Source organism: Dermacentor andersoni, chromosome 7 (assembly GCF_023375885.2).
Source record: "Dermacentor andersoni chromosome 7, qqDerAnde1_hic_scaffold, whole genome shotgun sequence".
Classification (NCBI taxonomy): Eukaryota; Metazoa; Arthropoda; class Arachnida; order Ixodida; family Ixodidae; genus Dermacentor; species Dermacentor andersoni.
This window is the reverse complement of record NC_092820.1, coordinates 54,965,517-54,973,720: the sequence shown is the minus strand read 5'-3', so window position 1 is coordinate 54,973,720 and position 8,204 is coordinate 54,965,517. Positions and strand designations below refer to the sequence as shown.

Genomic DNA, 8,204 nt, shown 5'->3' with positions numbered 1-8,204 from the left:
CGTCCGTCTGCTCGTCTATTCTCTTGCTGCCCATTCTGTTAGTTGATTGCTCACCGGCGGTCTGCCTTGCGCGATACATGGCCTGTCATCCTCCATTAAATGACGATAGGAGTTACATAAACACTGAAGGCACAAGGCCGTGGCGTTCTCGCCATTACGTTTCGTACAATGTCCAATTTGGTAACACCGTGGCCACGCGCCATATACTGTAGGTGCGAGTGAAAGCGTGCGAGGGTGGGCCGAGGATGGGGGCTTGTTCTCGTGCGCTCAAGGGTGGAAGGCGGCAGGCAGCGCGCCGTCTTCCACCGCGTGCAAGCGACTGCGAATGGGGGGATGGGGGGGTGTCCTATTTTCAGTGCAAGATGCGATGAGTACAGAGCACCACGGCTGTGCGGGCCCTTCTTAAGCGTCATCTAATGTGTACAAAGCTTAGGTTTGCCGAGGGCTGGTAGCTCCGTGTGCGCTTTCATCTCGCCGCCTAGATGGCGTTGAAGCGAGAGGTACCACAACGGTCAATTCACCTGCTGCTGCTGCTTTTCTTCACGCCAGCATGTTCAAAACGAGTGCCCTCCCTCCTCCAGTGTGATGTGTCCGTGTTTTCCTGCGCGTGGGACACCTCTCATACAAATTTATTAAGTAAGAGAATATTTGTGAGTTTATGCGACTGATAAAACTACTATGTTTACTTCGTACAGCTGTCTACGAGCATACTATTGCAATCATTGCTTCTAGTTTCGGGTGAAACTGCGACTTTTACCGCTTTAATTTCAGCTAGAATATCCGCTATCCCCATTTGCTCTTTCATCCATACCAATATCTTCCTGTTTCCTTAAGATTACGATAAACATTTTTCCTTCCATCGCTTTTCGCGCGGTTCCTAAGTTCTTCTCAAGTGTTTTCGTTAACATCCGTGTTTATGCCGAATATGGTAGCCCCGGCAGAATGCAATGAGTCTAGACATTTCTTTTCAACGACCGTCGGCAACTTCCTTCGCAAGATTTGGTGAAGCCTGTGCTATGCAGTCCAACAAATTTTGGTTCGTCTGCGAATTTCCTTCCCACAGTGCAGGTCCTCTGTGAGTATTTGACCTATATAGGTCAAATACTCACAACTAGACTTCCTTCACAGAATCTAGAGGCTGAGTGGAGATAATGAAATATTGTTTTGGTGCCAGGCGATTGAACGTTAACCGGGCATCAAGTTTCGCAGCAGTGCGCAATGACTTCACGTCGTTTTACACACTACGTTCGTTACGCAGCCTTTTTCAGGCGCGTTCACAACGAAACTGTCCTCGGAATCGAGCAAGGATCTGTCCGATCTACCGGTAATCATATCAGTCACCGTCGGCTTGCTTTGAGGCGAGGTCACAACTCCTGTGCAATATCCAACGGTTCATCGACACGGCATATATAAAGTGACCATGCTCTTGTGAGATCTTCAGTTTGGCAGCAGTGCTCAACGACTTCACATCGTTTTACACATTGCGTTTTTTACGCGGGTGCGCTTTCTTTTACTTGCCCTATACGATAAGGGCGCTCTCCCTTGCAGTGCTTCCGAACAGTACTGCTTATGTTTCCTTTCATGGCGAAGGTTAATAACAGAGCGCTCGAGCAGTTTAAGAGAAAAATTCATGCGGAACCTTGAGCTTCCAAACAGTGTTCACTGTAGTGAAACTTGTGACAATATGTACTTTTTCTCGGAGAAAGTGAACGCCTTGCGCGAAGAATTCCCAACAAGGAAAATGATGGAGCAACTGATTTCAGAAAATGGGCAGCTGCAAATGAAAGTTGAAGAGTTAGAACATTATACCCGTGCTAATAACCTTGAAATTCAAGGCGAACCTGATGAGGAAGAGCCACTTGACATGGTCAAAAAAGTATGTGCTGCAATTTGGGAGCCAGTTACCAAACCTGAAATTGATACTTGCCATAGGGTGGGTACAAGTAAGCACGGAAGTAGAAACATTGTACGTTTTAGGCAATATGACAAAAAAAAATTATATTCTCGTGAAATTCAGGAAAATAAGACCCAGGGCTAAAACTATTGGTTTTAAGAGTTCAGCTCCAACCTTTGTCAATGAAAACTTAACCAGGCAGGGTAAACAACTACTTGGTGCTGCGGTGGCAAAGAAACAAGAAGTGGGCTGGAAATTCATGTGGATGCAGAGAGGAAAAATCTTTGCAAGGAAAGCCGAATCATCCGAGAAGCTTAGAATCTGTCGTCCGCAAGATGTTGAGAAAATGCGTAAATGGTTAATTTTAGGACATTCCGGTTTTGTAAGCTGCTGCAAGATGGCCAAGAAGGCAGGTTGCGAATATAATGAACAAAATGCGATTCGTCGAGCTGTTCGCTGTGGTCCATATAGCTCTTTGTTGTATTAAAAATAAAACAGACAGTCTCAGTTTGTTCCTTGAACGCCTTGGCATTAGATTTAATGTATTATTACTTAGGGAATCCTCGTTAACTCGGAATGACAGCCCACCACGCTTTGTAGGATATGTTTATAATGGCACTGTCCGTCCTTCTAATCGAGGGGGTGGAATTTGTCGGTATGTTAAAGGTTCCCTCACCGATAATGTTATTGACGAAGGGACCTGTATCAAGCTTAGTATTGAATGTGCCAACGTGCTTGTGCAAAATGTTAGCGTTGCAGCTGTTTATAGACCTCCCACAAGGTATAGGTCTGAATTTTTTTATTTTATGGAAGCGTTACTGCGAAAATTCCATTTGATGGAATTTGCATCAAATGCAGTTCAAGTCATGGGTGATGTAAACATTGACATGCTCAGTGGGGATGCACCTGTAAACAGGATAAAGCTATTCTTGAATCGTTTGCTCGCTCAAATGTCACTGCAAAACCTACTCGTGTTACTGATCACAGTGCCAGCTTACTTGACATCACTATCATTATCACCCCCAAACATAATTGCACTAGTAGTATGTTATCACTCGACATTGGTGATCACCTTCCTATCTTTACAATTTTGCCGCTTACCAGTGACCGGCGCGACTCTAATATAAAGTCTTACTATCGCAAGATAACTTACGATCTGCTAAACCAATTTTATTATGCGCTGGAAGCTACAAGCTTGAACCAGTTTACCTAGAAAGTGATCCTGACAAACCATACCGCCTTTTCTTTTACACACTTAAGGCTATCTATGATAGATACTTCCGATATGTTCACTGCTCTCCGAGGCAAAAAACAAAAAAAAAAGCTCGCAAACGCTGGCTTAGTCAATGCTTATACAAATGGATCAAACCTAACAAAAATGGGGTCACTTACTTGTACGGACACACGACGCTGCTTTGCTTAACGAGTACAAAATTTACCGAAATAAATTAAATGCCGATTCGAAAAAAAAGCTAAAGAATGGTATTATCAATGCTTTTTCACTAGAACATTTAATGACCAAGAAACTTTCGAACGAGGTTAACAATGTGTCTAACAATTTGAAAGTGAAACGTCCTATTAAAATTCATGCTTTTGCTCAAGGTAACACGGAGGTAGTAGCACCCACAGATATGAAGGAATACCTTCCGAACGACCGTGATCTTCATATTTCCAGCAAAAAGGATCTTAGTGTCGGAACTTGTATTGATTCAGTGCAGAAACGCGTAAGCTTGATACAATCAATTTATTTGTTTCCGACCAATCCACAAGAGCTGGAAAACTTATCGAGCAAAATAAGAAACGGCGCCTCGGCAGCAAATAAAGACCTGTGCGCTGTGCCCATGAAATATGTTGCATCTCTTATACCTCTACCGCGACCGCATATAATTAATCGAATTCTCGAAACTGGAATCTTCCTCTCCGATCTTAAGCTTTCCCGCATATGCCCAATATACAAGAGTGTCTCCGTTAGTGACATATGTGTTTACAGGCAAATGTCACTGGTGCCCGTGTTATCCAAATATTTGAAAATCTTATTAACACGCGTCTCGTGAAGTTCATAACTGAACACCACATAATGATTGACGTGCAGTACGGCCTTCAGAAAAATAAAACAACTAGCTATATTACGTCTTAAAGCTAAAATGACGAATGACGTTGAAAATAGGCTTTACACCGTTTCTCTCTTCATAGATCTTATGAAAGCGTTTCATTGTGTTAACCGTGACAGTTAATTATTTATACTTCATGATTAAGGAATTTGCAGCGTTTCCTTAGATCTTTTAAAACATTATCTTTGTCACAGTAAACAGTTTATAAAAGTTTGTGATTTTATATCCCCACATGCTATGACGAAAGAAGCAGTGTCTGAGGGTTCGATTCTAGAGCACTTGTTATTTATTCTTTGCGTAAACGATATATTTAATATACCTAAGTTACCGAAGTTAGTAATTTGCGAGGATGACAACAATATATGTATTTTTTTCTGCGCATGCACTTACTTACCTTGTGAACACGATGAACGACTATGTAATGCAGCTTGACAAGGGACTTCATTCAAATAAATTAGCATTCAATCTAGAAAAACTAACTACGTCTTGTTAAACCTACTAGAAAAGCACGGGAAGTTGAACTGACGCTGATATTCCTGGACACCATCATAGCGCGGAGATTACGTCAAAAATTTGAGGTGTGTGGTTTAAGTAAAGTATGTCGCGGAATACACACATGACAAAACTAACCTCAGAAGTAAGAAAAGTTGGCTTATTATTCAAATTGTCGGATCTATTTTCTCATCAGCTACAAAAAGCGGATATTATATTCCACACAAGTTTGAGGATCGGCAACGGCCTTGCAAAGGTATTGCAAAAGAAAGTAACTAGGACATTTGAGAATTATCATGGTGAAACCAAATATCTACCGATTAATCATTTGTTTACTAAACACAATTTGCTCAAAGCAAGTAAGTTATATGCGTACAAGCTCTTGCTACACTAGCCTAAACATAACCTGCTACATTCAGCACGCACAACCTCAGCTCAATTTGCACTGTGTAGCGAACAGATAACACCACGAACACGTACAAACTCTCCAACGGCTCTCCTCACTTATCAAAGATCCGCACTAATAAATCGTGCGAGTTCAAAAATAAACTTCAACATTAAACTTTATGAATTCAACTCGAAAATAAGATTTTAAAGCGAAAGCTTTGCTAACTGCGTCAAGCCGATTTTCCCCGTCGCCTGCAATTGAACTTTCATTTGACCGCAGCTGCGCAGTCAACGCGTCGAGCCAAGCTCCGCCGCCGATATCGGCCTGGTGCATGCACTCTCCGCAGCTGCGTCGCCGCATGACCACGTGACTAGCCGCACGCCTGGCTAAGAGGAGCGGCACGCTCGCCAGTCCGTGCGAGAATAGAGAAAGAAATTCAACAAGCGGGGAAACTCTGCGAAAACAGGCAGCAGGAATGACGTCACGCCTAGTCTTAATCCCATCCGTTAGTTGACGCGAGCATCGGAAAAAAAAAAAGAATGTGAAATGAACTTACTGACGTTTCATCTTTTTTATTCTTTCCCGCTAAAACTAAGAAATTTGCGTATAAATGAAGTTATACTTCGGGACCAATTTTTCTAGTGTTACTTAGCAACAACCCAGCGGCATGCCAGACGCGCCATATGATGCGTCATGCGCCAGACGTGCGCGACGTGCCGCCGAAGCGCGCGAGTCCGCCTGCGCATACGAAGTTCGCCTGTTCGGCGACCCGTCTCTTTTGGTTGTAACCACTTTCTCGGGCTCCCGTCGTTTTTTGCGTTCCTTCTGCACTTCGACATGGCACCACAGCACCATTGGACTACGGCAAGGTGAGAAATTTTCTATGGTAGTCTGCGACGCATTTCAAGTAAATGTAGGCATACGGCACAAAACCAAGACTAGTGACGCAGTAAGCGAAAAACAGCTTGGCCGTTCTGGCGCAGTTAATTTGAGTTGATGACTCATGCTCAGAAATGTTTGCGACGATTTCTATGAACTCCAACATTACTATAAATATTTCGGAATTTTTCGGGCACGCTTGCCGCAACCGGCTTTGCGACGCTGTTAGCCAAAAGTAGCTCTGTCGTAGTGACGTTTTGGGACAAATTCGTGACGCTTTCTGTGACCCCCAACATTATTGTATTTGTCTATTTTTTTTTATACTTCTGAGGTACGCGCGCCGCGCCTGGCGCTGTTCGGCTGTGTGTCGCAGTTTCGCGTGTGCTGAGTCTTACTGGAACAAGTTCGGGACGCATTCTCTGACCCCCAAGATCTTTGTAATTAATTTATTAACTTTTTCACGTACTTTTCAGGCATGCTCGCCGCGCCTGGGGTTGTGAAGCCGTTAACAAAAAAGCAAGCCGGCCGCGATGACAGTTTCTTCTGCATGTACTGAATTTTAGTAGGACAAGTTCGTTACACTTTTTATGGCCCTGCAATAATAAGTGTCGAGCGAGTGCCAACGCAACGAACGAGTGCCAAGAGGGATAACACGGGAGTGTGTTGCTTGCGCAGGCAGGACGCGTAAAAGATAACGCCGAGTAGCTCATGAACTTGACAATTCTGTCTTCTGAGCCACTGAAAACAGGCTTTGCAACCACGATTTTGTCTTGAGCGCGACTAGAAGGCATTCTGCGAGCGTGTAACATGATCTGGCTGAAAGCCTGTGTTGTGGCCAACTCTGTGTACTTGGCGTACCATCGCGTCGACTGAGGCCAAGTTGTTTTGGAAACGCGCACTCACCCGTGTATTTGTGCTCTTAAAGGGCGCGAAATATTGCCCGGGAAGGGAGGGATGCTTGAAAATCAGATGTTCATATTTTCTGGCATTGTTCGGGAGGAGGCCATTTGCTACGAAATGTCTGTAAACACGAATTTATCTGTAGTGCCGCCCATTCACCACTTACGCATGTGTCGCCTTACACGCAATATTCCTGTTAGGCCCATGTACCGTAATGATACATGCTTGTAATTTGCATTTTTTCAGCTGATGGCATCCGGTGGAGCTTCGTACGGCAACGACTGCTGCTTACCTGGTGCCACAACATTGAATGAATGCACAAGAAGCCCAGAACGAACATTTATATGGATCAAAATAAACATTTCATCATTTACTAGGCGTTCTGCGTCTACTTTGTTAAATTGCACGTAGCACAGATTTGATGGAGGCTTTTCAAGATCGTTCACGATCATTGTAACAAAACACGATGGCGCACTAAGACCGTGCGCGACCTAGCAGCAGCAGCAAAAAGAAAGGCGCCGAGTAGGGCAGTCGGCGTAGCGCGTGCCACCAACCGTTTAAAACGCGCGCGTGCAAAGCCGAAGCCGGATGGAGTTAATACCATTCGCTTGGTGCGCTAGAGTCAATTCGGCCGCTGGGCTCTATGGGAGTGTCCGCTCTTGTTGAATCTCTTTCTCTATGGTGCGAGCTTGGCCATGGATGTGAGCGAGATCGGGCGACCTTCCGTGATCGTTGCGCGGGTTACTGAGGCTGTGAGCCGTCGTCTCCAAGCGGCGTCTGACCATCCTGTGGATATCGCCCCGCGAGCTGCTCCACTGGAGAGGGTCCGGAATGCAACAGGCGTCGCACCGTCGGGATCAATGTAGCGACCGCATTCGCGCCCTCTGCGTTCGTGCTTTGACGCTCCGCATGTTCGCGGCGTCTCTTTGCACGTCTAGCACTTGGGCTTTCTCTGTAGCACTACAGGCGTCGCACCTTCGAACGTGTCTATCAAAGCCTAACCACAATCATGTCTAGCCACCGGCCTAGGCACAGGAGTCATACCTGGCTTAACGATTACTGTGTACCTAAGTATACCAATTACATCTTGGTCAATGGTTAACCAAGTGAAGCCGAGATTTAACCATGGTAAACCAAGCTTTAGTTTTGCATATCCAGGGTTAGCTGAGCTAAGCCGCAGCCAATTTTTTTTGTAGTTGTATGAGTGAACAATCCTTATAGCACAAGTGAATCTTTATTTTTGACGTTGCTTTACCTTGATTGCACACGAAAAGATGTGACACATATAGGGTGAGCTAAACACATGCCTGACTTTCAACGTTATCAGCTCTATATGTCGTCACCAGCATCACAGCTTGATTCTAGTTTTCGCAGCGCGACCTCGGCTGGAAGAAAGTGTTTTCTTACATGTGGTGGAGGTTCGGGGCTGTCACAATATATATATATATATATATATATATACGTCCTTCTAACCTCTCCCATCCCCGCTCTACCTGTATACGACGACGAGACAGACCGGTTTCCCAAACTTCACTTTGGA

At 44.7% G+C, this 8,204-nt stretch overlaps 1 long non-coding RNA gene across 1 annotated transcript; it reads left to right on the top strand.

Annotated features, from left to right (window-relative positions):
• Positions 1-4,925: 4,925 nt before the first annotated feature.
• On the top strand, positions 4,926-7,037 carry LOC140219258 (uncharacterized). Its single transcript, XR_011895400.1, has 2 exons — positions 4,926-5,754; positions 6,911-7,037. It is a non-coding gene; the product is annotated as an uncharacterized lncRNA (long non-coding RNA).
• Positions 7,038-8,204: the final 1,167 nt, after the last annotated feature.